General features: G+C 44.2%; 1 long non-coding RNA gene across 1 annotated transcript; it reads right to left on the reverse strand.

Moving 5' to 3' along the window:
• Window positions 1-290: 290 nt before the first annotated feature.
• LOC143527794 (uncharacterized) lies at window positions 291-8,888 on the reverse strand. The gene is made up of 2 exons (XR_013134265.1): window positions 7,917-8,888; window positions 291-2,223 (listed from the first exon to the last, which is right to left on the reverse strand). It is a non-coding gene; the product is annotated as an uncharacterized LOC143527794 (long non-coding RNA).
• Between the last annotated feature and the right edge of the window lie 7,337 nt (window positions 8,889-16,225).

Raw genomic sequence — 16,225 nt, forward strand, 5'->3', positions numbered from 1 at the left:
TGTATTTTTGCACGAATCAAGATATTTGATTATTTTAAGCATAAATATTTTAAGTGTATTTGATGCATACAATGCGTTTGGTAGGAACCAATAAGCTGCATCGGAGTTTTTTTTATGTATACACGGTTTTTGATATTTTGGAACCGATTCCAGCATACTCCGTATCAGGGGTGTAGTTTGGGGGGGGGGGGGGGGGGGGGGACTGTTGAGGGCTTTAAACTTCTACCTACCACCTTAGCCCAGCGTGTTCGTTTGATGGGAAGGAGATAGCAGGAACCACCATACCAAAATTATAGCAATAACAAAAAGGCCTTTATTAAAACAGAGATATCTCTGGGAGAATCTCAGAGACACGAGCAATAACTGCGCATCCGAGAATTCTCGAATAAGTATGGTTACAGGCAGTCTTTATATACTGTATTCCACGCCTCTAAACAGCTTGATCTTCTCCAAAACGTCTGTACATGGTATTGCGGTTTCTGTAAACCATGCTTCCCCCTTTATCTCATATTTTGACATCTATCATGCATGTGGTTCCCTTCGCTGGATGCTCCGGTCAACAGGAGGTCACCATACATTACTTCTCTGACCCCCACCTTTGGGTTGCACAATCATCTTCCCTTTCTCAGCTCAGACAGAGAGGTTTCGCAAGGCCTCTATAGAGTTCATACACGTACACATTTAAACAGTAGTTACATATAAGTCTTAGATCATATTTAGATTATGTTATAAAGGTGAGTAGAATACATTTATTGCTGGTGCTATAGCTAAGCAAAAACCCCAATCACAACAGTTCCCTCTCTTGATCTCTGATTAAAACAGAGATCACAAAATGTTACCCTCTCATCTGACTCCCCATGATACAACAGTGACATCATAGCTGCTTGTCCCTGAGGATCCCCCTGTTCAATCACAGTGCTGATAAAGCGTTACACTAAGTTTCTTACGCATGGAATACAACAACAATTTTGCAGTTGCTATTAAGACAATAAAGGCCTTGACCCACCATGGACCCACATACACAGGGGGCGCTCCCCTGAAGGTCCTGGTGAGACAAACATTTTATGGCTTCACATTCGAATCAAAATCAAATCAAATATATTTGTATAGTGCTTTTCACAACACATGTTGTCACACAGCGCTTTACAGGATTTACAAGGTTAACAATCATATGGGTCCAGATCCCTAGTGAGCAAGCCAAAGGCGACAGTGGCAAGGAAAAACTCCCTATGATGGTGGGGAATAGGAAGAAACCTTGGGAGGTCCAAGACTCAAAAGGGAACCCATCCTCCATTGGGCGGCCCGTTAACATTCTGTTACATAATAATCATCACATTGGTGCCAACTTTAATAATAATGCGGAAACAAACAAAAAACAAATAACAATACCAACAATAAACAAAGTCAAATAAACAATGTTAAACTAGGCCTTTAACGTGCCCCAGCTCTAGTGTTATTTTAACTCGTTGTTTGAGAGCTCCGTATCTCTGCGCGCTCAATGGTTCTGATGGTCGGCACTGGCTGAAGAGATACCACATTTCTCCTTTGCCCTTCGATTGGATGGCGTGTGATGTCTTCTCAATGATTTGGTGACTGGTGGATCTGCTCATGGCGTTGATTCTGACTCCTCCTTACACCTGGACAGAATAAGCTTCACAGACAGCCTTTTAATGAATTTTACCATTATTTGTACAACCTTGTGGTTTTCCTGTGGGATGTCGCAAGCGCGTTGGGGGGCCCCCGAAAACTTCTCACTGTCATATGAGTTCATACGGAGCGAATCCTGTAACAAAATTCACTGAAGATCTTCTGGCCAACAATACAAACACACACATTTGTGCACATATCTTTTCCTTTATCCTTTGTTATCATTTATCCTTTCCAATTTACCCTGAGATTGAGAATGATAAACCAACCCATATTTGTGTCTCAAACCCAAATTTTGTTCCACAAATTTTAGCTTCTAGCTAGTGAAGTTCATCCCATTATCTAAGTACACTTAATTTATTATACAATGGTGCAGTATCCAGTAATTTTATCAACATTTTGCAGACCAACTTAGAGTCCTCTGGCCTGGTGGGAAATGCTTCTACCCAACATAAGAATTTATCCACAGTCACTAACAAATACCTTAGTCCCCGTACTGGTATTAACATGTCAGTGTAGTCAGTCTGGATCTCCTCTCCTGGCTCCTATTGCCCAGGAAACTTGCTTAGACCTGGTCTTAAAACACAAGTTATGTGCATTACAGATATTCACATTTTCAGTCCAGTCTGCTATTAAGTCAGTTAGGTGTGGATGTGACCAGTAACACATTGTCCTTCATTTTTGCTACCTCGTGTGCTTCAGACAACATTGATTTAATCAATTGACTTGGTAAAATCGGTCTCACATTAGGTCCTTTCCAAACCTCCTTACCCCATTTACCACCTTTATTGAACCACAACATTTTTCCTGTAGTTAACGTACAGTTGTGATCAAATTTATTCAACCCCCAATGCTGCGAAGGGTTTTATGGAATTCAGTGCACATTTGTAATTGTGTTCATAATGAAATCTTACAAGGACTTGTTAAAGAACTAAATGCAACTAAGATAGCATCAATTTTTTTTGTCATAAAGTATTAAATGGCCTTTTTGTGATTTCTTCATTGACACAATTATTCAACCCCTTTACGACTACCACTCCTAAGAACAGAGGTTCATTCCAGTGTTTTCCATCAGGTATTGAAAACATCTGTGGATGTCAACGAGCAGCAATCAAGCATGATAAGCACCAATTAGGCAGATTTAAAAGGACTGTGATACTCAGCTCCTTCTAGACATCTACTGGTGTGTTTCCAAGCATGGTGAAGGCAAGAGAATGGTCCCAGAAGACAAGAGAAGAGGTTATTGCTCTTCACAAGAATGGCAATGGATATAAAAAGATTGCGAAGTTGTTAAATATTCCAAGAGACACTATCGGAAGTATCATTCGCAAGTTCAAGTTAAAGGGCACAGTGGAAACGTTACCTGGTCGTGGCAGAAAGAAGATCCTGACCGCGACTGCTGTGCGCTACCTGAAGCGTAATGTGGAGAAAAATGCCCGCGTGACTGCTAAGGAACTGAAAAAAGACCTGTCAGATGTGGGCACTGAAGTTTCAGCTCAGACAATAAGGCGCGCACTGCATAACGAAGACCTCCATGCCAGAACGCCCAGACGCACCCCCTTGCTGACTCCAAAGAACAAGAAAAGTCGACTGCAGTATGCCAAAAGTCATGTGGACAAGCCATAAAGGTTTTGGGACAGTGTACTGTGGTCAGATGAAACTAAATTAGAACTGTTTGGGACAATGGACCAGCGCTATGTTTGGAGAAGGAAGAACCAGGCTTATGAACAAAAGAACACCTTGCCTACTGTGAAGCATGGCGGGGGGTCAATTATGCTTTGGGGCTGTTTTGCTTCTAATGGTACAGGAAAGCTTCAACGTGTGCAGGGTACCATGAATTCCCTTCAGTACCAGGAGATCTTGGAGGAAAATGTGATGGAGTCAGTCACAAACCTGCGGCTTGGGAGACGTTGGACCTTCCAACAGGACAATGATCCGAAGCACACATCCAAGTCCACTAGAGCATGGTTGAACATGAAAGGCTGGAACATTCTAGAGTGGCCATCGCAATCACCAGACTTAAATCCAATTGAGAACCTCTGGTGGGACCTAAAGAAGGCAGTTGCAGTGCGCAAGCCTAAGAATGTGACTGAACTGGAGGCTTTTGCCCATGAAGAATGGGCTAAGATACCCATAGGTCGCTGCAAGACACTTGTGTCAAGCTATGCTTCACGCTTGAAAGCTGTCATAACTGGAAAAGGATGTTGTACTAAGTACTAAAAAATAATGTCACTAGGGGGTTGAATAAAACTGATAATGATGTGAGCACAGTAAAGACATTTGTGGTTATTCCATCATAAATATTATGTTATGTTTGTCTAATTTATAAGTGCCTCTTTGATATAATTGTAAATAAGATGACTGAAATGATCAAAATCAATGTCAAACTGGCCAAAACACTTTATTTCAGTGGGGGTTGAATAAATTTGATCACAACTGTAGCTCTGAATCCTATGGCAGAGGAGGCCACTGTCCTCTGCCCTGCAGACCATCTGATGGGCTCCTGTAACATATCCTGCCTTTTTTTTAGCGGCCACGTCCGCAGCTGCATTAACTCTGTATTAAATTGCCCCCTTTTGAACTTGAACATTTAATGATAGCAACTCTTACCAACAGTAACACCTTTTACATCTTCTTATCATTTAATGGGTTTACCTCCTGAAGTGGTATAACCTACTCTCTTCATACCGAGTTCTACATGAACCACTCCTACCACGTACGCCGAGTGTGTACAGATGTTAACTTCCTTGCCTTCCACCCACCTTAGTGCTGCAATAACAGCCAAAATCTCAGCCCTCTGTGCTGATTGTACTACCCAGTTTTACCTGAATGTGCTACCAAGAACTCGCCTGCGTCTCCCTGAGCTTCCATTACCACCACAAATCCTGATTCAACACCACCATCTCCACTCCTGAACCCACACCTGTCTGTCTACATGTTCTCTACCCCAGGGATTGGTTCAATTTAGCTGCATATGCCACCTCAGTTACACACTCATGTGCCAGACCCTGTAACATACCATGCCATATTAATTTCTTCAAGTGAAAACATTAAGTTTTAAAACACAAAACCTTCTGTAGTGTGAACATTTGTGATTTTACAAAAGCCATGACGCTGTGACTGGTTAGAATATATAATGAATGTCTTGTGACTATGTGTGCTGTTTTATTTATTTAAACAAGTTGATGTAATAAATCAGCACCTTACTGTCCCCCCCTTTTTTTGAAACACAATAGGGTGTTTCAGAAACATCTAGGGTAATCTGCCTGTGTCTCAAACGCAGCTGGTGGCTGTGAGATGAAGCCAACGTCATGAGGTCCCTCTGACCACAGAGAAGCTGGTATCTGATCTAAAATTAAGATATGGTCAAGATGATCGCAGCATTCTCTCTCCTGGAACCTGCTCAACATATCACATTAGAATAACTTTGACAAATGACATTGTTTTAATAAACCAAGTATTACAAGACTTAGCATAGCTCACACATGGAATATTAGTTATTACCCAATTCTTAGCTATAGTGGCTCTCCTAATCATACCAGTGTCGCTAAGCAAGTGTCAGCCCTACAGGGACCACCACACCATCAGGCTCCACCCATATGCCCCTGGTTGCAATCTCCCATACCTTATCCTGTAGCTCTTCCTCAAATTCCTCCCCAAAATATGGATCACCTATTGGTCATAAAACAAATTAACATGCAGTGGGTCGGGCGGCAGGACGCGAGGCTCAGAGTGATCCACAGCCTCTAGGCCATGAAGACAGAGTGGACGCTCCTCGCAGTGCAGGAGTCTGGCTCCAGAAGATGTGAACTGTGGGAGGCCATTCCGTGGGGATCACCAGTCCTAGAGGGCTACATAACACAGTAGCTCCTAGTTTAAAATGTCTCTTCTGCAGAGGTTATCAGGTGCAGTCTCTGATATGAGGAAGTTGTGGTTAATGGGCTGCTGGCCACATTGCACAGTCATTGGAACAGCTTTATGCAGACTTTGGTCACAGAATCAGCATCAGGTAAAACACAGTTGATTGCTGAATGAGTTGCTCCTTTGTTTCAACCAGAAATGACAACCTTTGAGTACGGGCAGTGAGGGGCAGCATGGGGTCTGCCGCAGCTTTGGTTTGGTGCTAGTACATACGGACTTCTGGACCTCCCTTGTCCAACGGCGTTCTGAGGACACTCCCTCGACCACCAACACTCCTGCCCACAAAGAAACATCCACCCGACTTGCCACGACCACAGTTGCCAGGACCACCCTGACCACCGTTGCCCCTTGCCCGACCGCTCCCTCTTAAACTTGAGTTAAATCTCATTGGTGGGTACTCCCACCCCTGTTGCAGATAGGGAACATATTGAGGAGTCTGGGGCGGGCCCCTGTACGCGTACACTGCCTGCGTACACCCTTTTCTAAACCAGTTAAGGTGTGAGCATTGGGACACCCGGATGTATGCTGCTTGGCTCTGATAACTTGAGGGAGTTGACTTATCCAACCATGTGACTTTAGAAATGGCGGATGCTGCATGTACTGGCCATTTAACAGAGGGCCTCACCTAATGCTCCATTATGTCTAGTGAGGGGTACTTCATGTAGCAGGTGAGTTGTGCTTGCTGCATACTGAAAAGCACTTAACTTAAACAGTAACTTCACACTGTATTCCCTGACAGTGTGGTGAACTCATTAAAATTATTCTATTTGTAAGCAAAACTGCAAAACAGTTCAAACAGCTTAAAACATTAAGGTTCATACAATGATATTCAAGTTTTAATCTCAATAAGCTCAACATTTTCAAGTGAAGACAATCACTAAACTCATTGTTTTTCATTTAATATTTGCTGAGCGTCTGACGCAATGTGCTCCTGCATGCCTATTGGTTAAAACCATCTAATTAGCATACTTCGATTTTGTGAACAAACATGGTGGACAGTGCGGCTGGTGCGGGAAAACTACACTGTAAATCCAGCATTAAGGTTTTGCGCTGTCTTAGCTTTTTGTTATGTTTTAAGTTTCGATTCCCAGACCTGAAGCCATGACTGAGGTGTCCCTGAGCAAGACCCCTAACCCTCAATTGCTCACTTGAGATAAAATGTAAGTCGCCCTGGATAAGAGCGTCTGCCAGATGCCACAAAAATGAAAAAAAAGTTAAGTTGGAGGAAATTCTATTAATTATATAATTATTACTAAAAGTATTGTAGTATACAGTACTTAAATATATATATCTTAAAAATTTATATTTTCCTAAACTTATATATTTTATCTAAAGTTTTTTTTTTTTTTTTTTTAAGTTAACTGTACTTAAAAATTATATTACATGAAAGTAACATTTCTTAGGTAATCGGTTACAGCAAAACTTTTGAGTTTAGTGAACTTGTTGGGTTTTACAGTGCACTTTAACACTAAGAATATGAAGGTCCACCGTGACTTTGCAAGGAAGAGAAATTTATATGTAAGGGAATGTTAACAGAACACAGGGCACAGGGAAAACACCATAAGACCTAAAGCAACTAGCGATACAGAAACAAAAAAGAACCTTATTAACTAAACCACACTGCTAAAAACATGTGTAGCAAGGGAACATGTCAGTAACCTAAACCGAAGACAAAACTGCTAGACAGGCAGATTCAAACACTAATAATGCATGAACATCTATCATACTTTCATTAATAACCAGACACCAAAACAAACTAAGGACAAGGAGGCTAGATGAACCAGTAAAAATCCAATACCAGCAAAGCTTTTAAACATTTACCTAAACAAACTTATGACCCAACTGACCAGAGTAACAGAGGGAAAAAACACAAGATCACAAACACAATAACCCACGATCAGAACATATAAAACCAGGAACTAAATCCCAGACAATAATGAGATATAAACTAGAAACAGCTGAGATGGCAAATGAAGGCAGAACTATACAATGAATGTATGACAGTGCATCAACGTGCTACCACACCTCTAACGTCTCCCAAAGCCAATATCTTATCAAAACTTATCTAGTTTAACTTGCCAAATACATCACCATTTCACTCTGGCATGTCTACGTCACTTACTCACTTCGCTTATCCCGGTGTGTGCGCCATCTATAACTATCTCCACCCAGTCCCTATTAATTTGCAGTTAACCCTTACCGCACAACCTGACTTACTTTTATTGTCTATTTCCCTTTTTCTTGGTCCCTTAACTCCCTTCTTGGTCTTTCCTAGTTTAATTCCTTTAGCAGGATTAGCACGTTTTTTATTTTATTTTATTTTAAATTTATTTATTTATTTATTTTACCTCTGCTCGCCTGCCTGTCTTCTGTGTGCAGCGTGTTCTAATGTTGTTCACCACTTCCTCTCTCAGAAGTGCTCAGATTCACTTCCTCATTGGTCGCAGTTCTCCCCCCCTGCTTGCTCTCATCTTGTCGAATGACTGAATTTTCATGGGGTTTTTTACACTCTTTATTGGGGGTTTTAACTATTTGGACTGTTCTTGTTTCTACATTAACCACTGAATAGATTCATTTTACTTCTCCCTGAGTTTTAGTGGCACTCTCCTGTGAGGAGGCTGTGGGCATTACCGGGCCTTGATCATGAGGTAGCACATTTTTCTGACTGTCTGCTATCTTCCTGGCCTGTTCCCCAATAGCCCAAGCCAACAAACTTATATTTTGCATCGCAATGCTAGTTCTCTTTCACAATTGATTATTTTACGGTTTAACTGCGCTCGCTTCAGTCTTCCTACATTCTCATGTTGCTCTTTCAGTTATTCTAATTTGCAGAGAGACTGTGATGATTTATGGTCAATGATGTCATCTAAAGCCACACGGTCGTCGCCTGCCTGTCTTGGTCACCTCATACTTTTAATGTCTCATAACATTGGTTGTATGAATTACTTCACAAGTCACAGTCATTTGTTCCTATAAAATTCTCCACTCACATAAACCAACACCATAAACCAACCATTTTACATCAAACTTTTGCATACATTTCGCATTTCCTCACCAGCCATTGTTGTTGATAAAAAAACTGATACTCGCCTGCAGTCGTCTTCAACCATACTTTAATAGATTGAGGGCTCTGTTGACACCGTAAGGTTTACCACCCTCAATCAATTCAGGTTCTTGGTCCGAAATCAGGCGATTTTGGGGGTACCTCAAGTCCCCGGGACGCCTGTGACCCAGCTGACTCGAGAACGCCGCTCGGTCTTACCGTCGCCTCGTCAGGCAAACGGGAGGGTTTGCCACACCCCAGGAAACAAAGAAACACTTATTAGACCGGTAGGGACTCTAACCCTATATTTTCCTTTTAGGGACTGAAACCCTTTTTCCTTTTAAACCATATATTTTACCTTTTAAACCAAACCAAAAAAGATAATAAAAAAAAAAAAAAAAATTGCTATTTAATTTAGCATCGACCAAACACCATTAGTTCATCACAATTTGGTATTATACAAATGTGCAGAAATTTTGTTTTAACAGGTATTCTGCTTTACCTTTAGTTGAGCCGGCTCGGATGAACTAACAGTATTTTAGAAGACGTGCTCCAAAAAATCTATCTCTTCCCATCACGTCGGGAGGTCACCAATTGTTGAGGGCTTTAAACTTCTACCTACCACCTTAGCCCAGCGTGTTCGTTTGATGGGAAGGAGATAGCAGGAACCACCATACCAAAATTATAGCAATAACAAAAAGGCCTTTATTAAAACAGAGATATCTCTAGGAGAATCTCAGAGACACGAGCAATAACTGCGCATCCGAGAATTCTCGAATAAGTATGGTTACAGGCAGTCTTTATATACTGTATTCCACGCCTCTAAACAGCTTGATCTTCTCCAAAACGTCTGTACATGGTATTGCGGTTTCTGTAAACCATGCTTCCCCCTTTATCTCATATTTTGACATCTATCATGCATGTGGTTCCCTTCGCTGGATGCTCCGGTCAACAGGAGGTCACCATACATTACTTCTCTGACCCCCACCTTTGGGTTGCACAATCATCTTCCCTTTCTCAGCTCAGACAGAGAGGTTTCGCAAGGCCTCTATAGAGTTCATACACGTACACATTTAAACAGTAGTTACATATAAGTCTTAGATCATATTTAGATTATGTTATAAAGGTGAGTAGAATACATTTATTGCTGGTGCTATAGCTAAGCAAAAACCCCAATCACAACAGGACGCAGGGGGACGTCCCCCCACTTGTTTTAACAGGGGATGCTGGATGTTGCTCTTGCTGAGACTGTTAATGCTTAATCTCGCAGACTACCCCATTACACCTGGCACAGTAGCCAAAAACCTAGGCGTCATACTTGACTCCGACCTATCATTTGATAAATACATAGATAATACTACTAGGATAGCTTTTCTACATCTCCGCAACATTGCCAAATTAAGAAATGCATTATCACAGGATGATGCAGAAAAATTGGTGCACACCTTTGTTAGCTCCAGATTAGACTACTGTAACTCACTACTGTCAGGATGCTCAAATAGGAATCTGTAACGGTCTGCACTGGGCAGAACAGGGAGGCGGACACAAACGCTGAGGAGAGCGAGATTTATTCAAGGGAATACCAAAACCATGATCGAAAGGACAGGCGTGGGTCAAACCAGGAGGGCAGCCAGAACATGAAAGGTACACAGGCATACTTGGACAGGGAACTAAACAAAACGGAGAACCACGGAACAGGCAGAGATCTATACGAATGACAGAAACACAGAGCACACTCACGAGCGGGATGAAAACAGCGAACAGGAAAGCACAACTGACAGAATGAACAAAACAACCGACAACCAGACAGGGCAAATACAGGGACTATATGAACACAGAACTAAACTAGGGACAGGTGCTAACGGGACTAACGGGCAAGGAAGGGGCGGGACTAGCGGGCAAGGAACAGACATTGGAGTGACAGCGGGGAGAGGGGGGCGTAGCCCTATGTGACAGAATCTAAATAAACTTCAAATAGTTCAAAATGCCGCAGCCAGAGTTCTGACTAAAACTAGAAAATTTCATCATATCAGACCAGTCCTATCAGCCCTGCATTGGCTCCCAGTTAAATTCTATATTGATTTTAAAATTCTTTTATTGACTTATAAAGCACTGCACGGGCTTGCCCCTGAATACCTCCAGGAACTTATTTGCTATTATGAACCCCGACGTCCGCTAAGATCACAGGGTGCTGGCCTTTTATTAGTTCCAAAAATGAATAAGGTAACAGCAGGGGGAAGAGCCTTTTCTTGTAAGGCCCCCCAGCTTTGGAACAACCTTCCAAAATGCATCCAGGACTCTGACGCAGTCACAATTTTTAAGTCTAAGTTGAAAACCCACTTATTAAGTTTAGCATTTGATAATTAATATCCCCCCTTAGATAAAGGTACAGATCCATTGGTTCATAGGCGAAGGGTTTTATGGTAGACTGGGGCACTGGTGCTGTCATCCTGTCACTGCTCGTGGTCACTCAAGTTTGTTGACAGTGCAGTGGATGGATGCCAATGTCTCAGAATGCTCCCAAGTCTTTTTTACCTTCTGGTTCTGCCTTTTTAGCTAGGCTGCAATAATTTAACTTAATGCCGGAGTTGCTGCCACACTCCAGAAATGTTTATCTCTTAAACCTAATTAAGCACCTTCAGCTTAATTAAGTTACATATTTATACAAATACACACATACTCGAATCTTAATGTCTTCACATTCTCTCATGTTTCGCCCTGGAATTACAAGAGGCTTGTATCTGTTAACGTAAAATAATCGATCGATTCAGTCAGATAGCTATTTGTTGTGAAACGAAATAGTTACAGTTTTAAGCATTTTCAAGTACTTGAGTGTGACGGTGGCGGCTGGACGAAGGACGAGACACAGAAACCTTTCCGCAACAGGCGTCACTTTTATTTAGACACAGATATTGCGCAATAGCGCACGAGTAACGACTAACACGCACACACAACGTGCAAACTGTAGTCAATGACGAGCACAGGACACTGCGCGAGCGCACATTAAATAGACAAACCACATTAGCCCCACGTGATTACGAGACGATTCACAGGTGAGACAGATTAACACAAGACATAACCACAACCACGAAGATCCACAGACGCAGACTGACACGTGGACAATGTAAACACATGCCCAAAAGGGAGGGGCCGGGGTCCTCAACGTGACAGACGCCCCCTCCAAGGGCACTACCCGTCCCGGGGTGCCAACAGGACCGAGTGCCCCGAACCCACGACGATGGGCGGATCCGACGCACTCAGTCCTGCATCTGGGAGCTGACTGCCCTCGATGAAGCGTCCGCCACGAACCGCCTAGAACACCCTCCCTGGGAAGACCGGGGAAAAGACGTTAGACAAACACAACGGAACAGACACGAATACACACACAGGTACATTCACACATAGAGGAACAAAAGGGAAAAAGGGGTTTGGTACACATACGGGAAGACTTACGAACACTGGAACAGACAAACACGTAACAGGCGCCAGGCTGCGCGCCAGAAGGAGAGCGATGAGGGGAGAGAAGCTGCAGGTGCTGCAGTGAACAGTCCTCCTCCAGCCTTTGCTGCAAAGCCTCCGCTGGATGCAGCGCGACTGGCGGACGCGCCTTGTGCAGCGCGAATGGTGGAAGCGCCTGGTGCAGCGCGGCTGGACTCTCCCCCCAGCTGGCCGTATGGTACGCCCCAATCGCCTCGCAACCGCCCTCTGGAGTCGGCAGTGTGCACGTCTTCCTCCATCTCCGTCGCGAGGGCTCTCCTCTTCCTCCTCGGTGTAGGAGCACTCCGACGGAGGGTAATCCCCGTTTTCCTCCTCCTCCTCCACTATTTTCTATGGGGGGAGAGGAGCACACGGGCGGAGGGAGGTAATCCTCTTCCTCAGAGTCTTCCTCCTCACCGTAGTCCACGGTGGAGGCATTGCACTCCGACGGAGGGTACTCTTCCTCCTCCTCCCCACCGTAGTCCACGGTGGAGGCGTCGCACACTGACGGAGGGTACTCCTCCCCACCGGGGTCCACAATAGGAGAGGGATCCACGGATGGAGGGAGGTAGTCCTCTTCCTCGGAGTCCTCCTCCCCAAACTCGCCCTCTGGGGTCAACGCGGTGGCGCCGATCATGCAGGTGCTTACCCTCGGAGGCGAGAGGGCGCGGGAAGGAGAGGGGTGTAGCTCCCTATATATCCGCTGCACCCCATCGCGGAGCATCGCCGCCAGCTCTGGGTCGCCACACTCCCGCGCCACAGCCAGCTGGTAGGCGCACACGGGATCCCGCTCCAACTCCTCGAGCGACACCGTGGCGTCGTGACGTGGGGGGGAGGAGGAAGCACGGTGATGTCGCTTGGTGGAGCGCTTGCTCTTCTTCGGCCGGGTAGCATAGCCTGGCATGGTGTCTCGACGTCGGCTCATCATTTTGTGACGGTGGCGGCTGGACAAAGGACGAGACACAGAATCCTTTCTGCAACAGGCGTCACTTTTATTTAGACACAGATATTGCACAATAGCGCACGAGTAACAACTAACATGCACACACATTGTGCAGACTGTAGACAACGATGAGCACAGGACACTGCGCGAGCGCACATTAAATAGACAAACCACATTAGCCCCACGTGATTACGAGACGATTCACAGGTGAGACAGATTAACACAAGACATAACCGTTTTTGAGGGATATTTCTTTATACTACCATGTATCGTTTTGGAGAAGACGATATTGTTTTGAAGAACACTGCAAAGAATGTGACGCGCCGAGTATAAACGCTTCTGCCGTTCGCTCAGGTTCGCGCGCAGTGTGCGGAGTTGCGCGCTATGGTCAGACGCGAACTTTATGCTCCATTTGAAATTTCTGTGTTACCAACAAGTAAGTAGCATGAAACTTATTTTCTCCTGTGATTTATACACTATACTCTCATCCCAGGAGTCCTGAGTCAGGACTGGACTGCAGTAGCTCGACTAGTTAGCTTAGCCAGGGCCCCGGGCCAGTAAACGCGCTCTTGTCTTAGCCAAGTTATGCTAGACGACTGAGTCACGTAGTTAGTAGGGTTGCCACCTAGGTCTGACAAAAAACAAATACACTCTGTCATACGCGAACGTAAATTGTTGACGGGGACGGGGGGGGGTGGCGAACGTAAGTTGTTTACCGGGGGGGAGGGTGTAAAATGGACACAGCGAGAAAAAAAGACGGATTTAAAGTGTGCAGAAACAGTCTAAACAGTCGTTTGAACTAACCGAATATTAAAAAGAAGGAAAATCGGGACAAACCAGGACAGCCCGGGAAAACCGGGACAGCGACGTGAAAACTGGGACAGTCCCGGGAAAACCGGGACAGGTGGCAACCCTAGTTAGTTAGCTATGCTGCACTCTACATGTCGGTTTGCTCTGTTTAGCGCAGTTTCGTTAGTGTACGCAGTTGCGTACGCAGTTGTATCTTGTTCTGTTCACTGGTTTGATCAATTTAGCTTTTTCACAAGTATAGCCTCGGATTCCACTTCATTTCCTGTCAGGTTATATTCCTACCTATAGCCTACAGCAACAATGATGGGGAAGATTTGAAATCAACTGATTTCAAAGAATTTTTTTTGATCATGTATTTTCTGTTTTGCAGTCGGTGATACAATTGTGTATAGTTAAGCAAGATATGTTTATAATTAATATGTACAATTTGTATTATTTTTAACTTTGAAAGCAAAACATGCAGTCATGCATGCATCAGCGTCAGCCTGTGATAGCTAATGCGTAGCAGTAGTAAAAACACCGGACAAGATGAATAGGGAATCGTGATCAAACAAACCTGCATTGGAGTGTATATGGGTGTGGTCGAATGTGTGGAGGCCGGCGCAGTGCTCCTACAGGAGGACTCATGTAGAATAGACCACCCAGTGTGTTACTTCTCAAAGAAGTTTGCTAGACACCAATTGGCCTATAGCACCATAGAGAAGGAAGCATTAGCTCTCCTTTTGGCCTTACAACATTTTGAGGTTTACCTGGGTAGTAGTTCTGAACCTATTTTTGTGTTCACGGATCACAATCCTTTGACTTTCTTGCATCGAATGTCCAATCTGAACCAACGCCTTATGCGCTGGTCCCTTATTATCCAAGGTTTTAACATTTGTATTAAACACAAACGGGGCTCTGAGAATGTTGTGGCAGATACCCTCTCTAGGTGTTAATTGGAATGTGTTGGGTTACCTGTGATTTGGTGGGAGGTCTCACACTTATGGGGGGGGGGGGGGTGTTATGTCCTATGAAAGTGTTTGTGTATTGTGTTTGCTGTCTGTTCCGTGCAAGACTCCGCTCCAGACTCCATTCCACCCTGCACTATATAAGGCCCTTCCCGGTACCTCCCAGTGAGACATTTTTGCTCCTTGGTGGTGTTGGTTGTTTGTAATTAGTATTCTGCATTTGTACCTCATCTTAGAACTCTGGTTTTTGACTGCTTTGAACTTGTTTATGCTTTTTGCCTTTGCCCCTGTTGGATTGTCTGCCGGTTGTACATTTTGTAAATATTCTACGTGTTGTTGGTGTTCTGGTAAGTAGGGAGTGGCTGCCATTTTGTTTTGGGATTTGGGTTTGTTTGTATGGTTTTTTGTTAGGGAGTTAGTGTAGTACTGTATGTTTGTTTTCTGTTAGAGTAATTAGTGTTTGGTTTATTTTATAGTTCAGTTCTGTTTGTTATGTTGGCCTGGGCCACTCCTGAAGCTGAGACCAGTTACGTGTATGTATATATCTTGTAAAATACAATTTCTGTATAATACACCTTTAACCACCCACTCCTGTTGTCCCATCATCACTAACATTCGCACTGCTGTTCACATACACCACTGTTACGGTCCTCACGCCTAGACAGGCCGTAACAGAATTGGGGGCTCGTCCTCCTTTCTTTTGGCTCTTTGTTTGCTGCTTCTTTTGGTTTTGGCTGGTGGGTTTTGTTCTTTGTGGGTGGGGGTGTGTGTGTATGTAAAATGCCGGACTTTGACCTTACCCAGTTCACTGTTTATCCGACTCTTGAACAGTTTGATGTTTGTCGCAAGGTTGACTTATTGTTGGTGGCTGATTTCTTTAGTGTGGATGTGCCTCGTTTGGCTCCCAAGAGAGAGATTAAGAGGATTTTGGAGGCACAGTTGGTTAAGGACGGGATCTTGCCAGACCGAGACAAATCGCCTGGTGTTGCACCGAGCTTGGCCCAGGGGCTGGAAGCAGCGGAGGCTGTAACCGACTTCATGGCTAGGCCCAGCATGGAACCTGGTGTTTACCGTTCTCATGAGGTGGATCCTGTGCTAGCAGTGAAACTGAAGGAGCTAGAGCTGGAAATTAAGATACAGGAACGCAAGGCAGAGCTACTCAGAGTCAGGGGGTTGCAAGTGGAGGCTGACAAAGAGATTACCCTGAAGAGGTTGAGTATGGGCTTGGAGAAACCTATACCTCATCCTCGGAAGGTATCCTCACCAGCACCAGTTCCCCTTTCTCACGTGAGCTCACCAGTCCCTATGCCTCGTTCCTCACGTACATCTACAAGTCCAGCAAGCCCAACCGTGAGTACTGCTTTTGATATCAGTAGACATATTGGCCTAGTTCCTGTGTTCAGGGAAAATGAGGTAGATGCCTATTTCCCCATTTTT

Source organism: Brachyhypopomus gauderio, chromosome 12, assembly GCF_052324685.1.
Source record: "Brachyhypopomus gauderio isolate BG-103 chromosome 12, BGAUD_0.2, whole genome shotgun sequence".
In the NCBI taxonomy this organism is placed as follows: domain Eukaryota; kingdom Metazoa; phylum Chordata; class Actinopteri; order Gymnotiformes; family Hypopomidae; genus Brachyhypopomus; species Brachyhypopomus gauderio.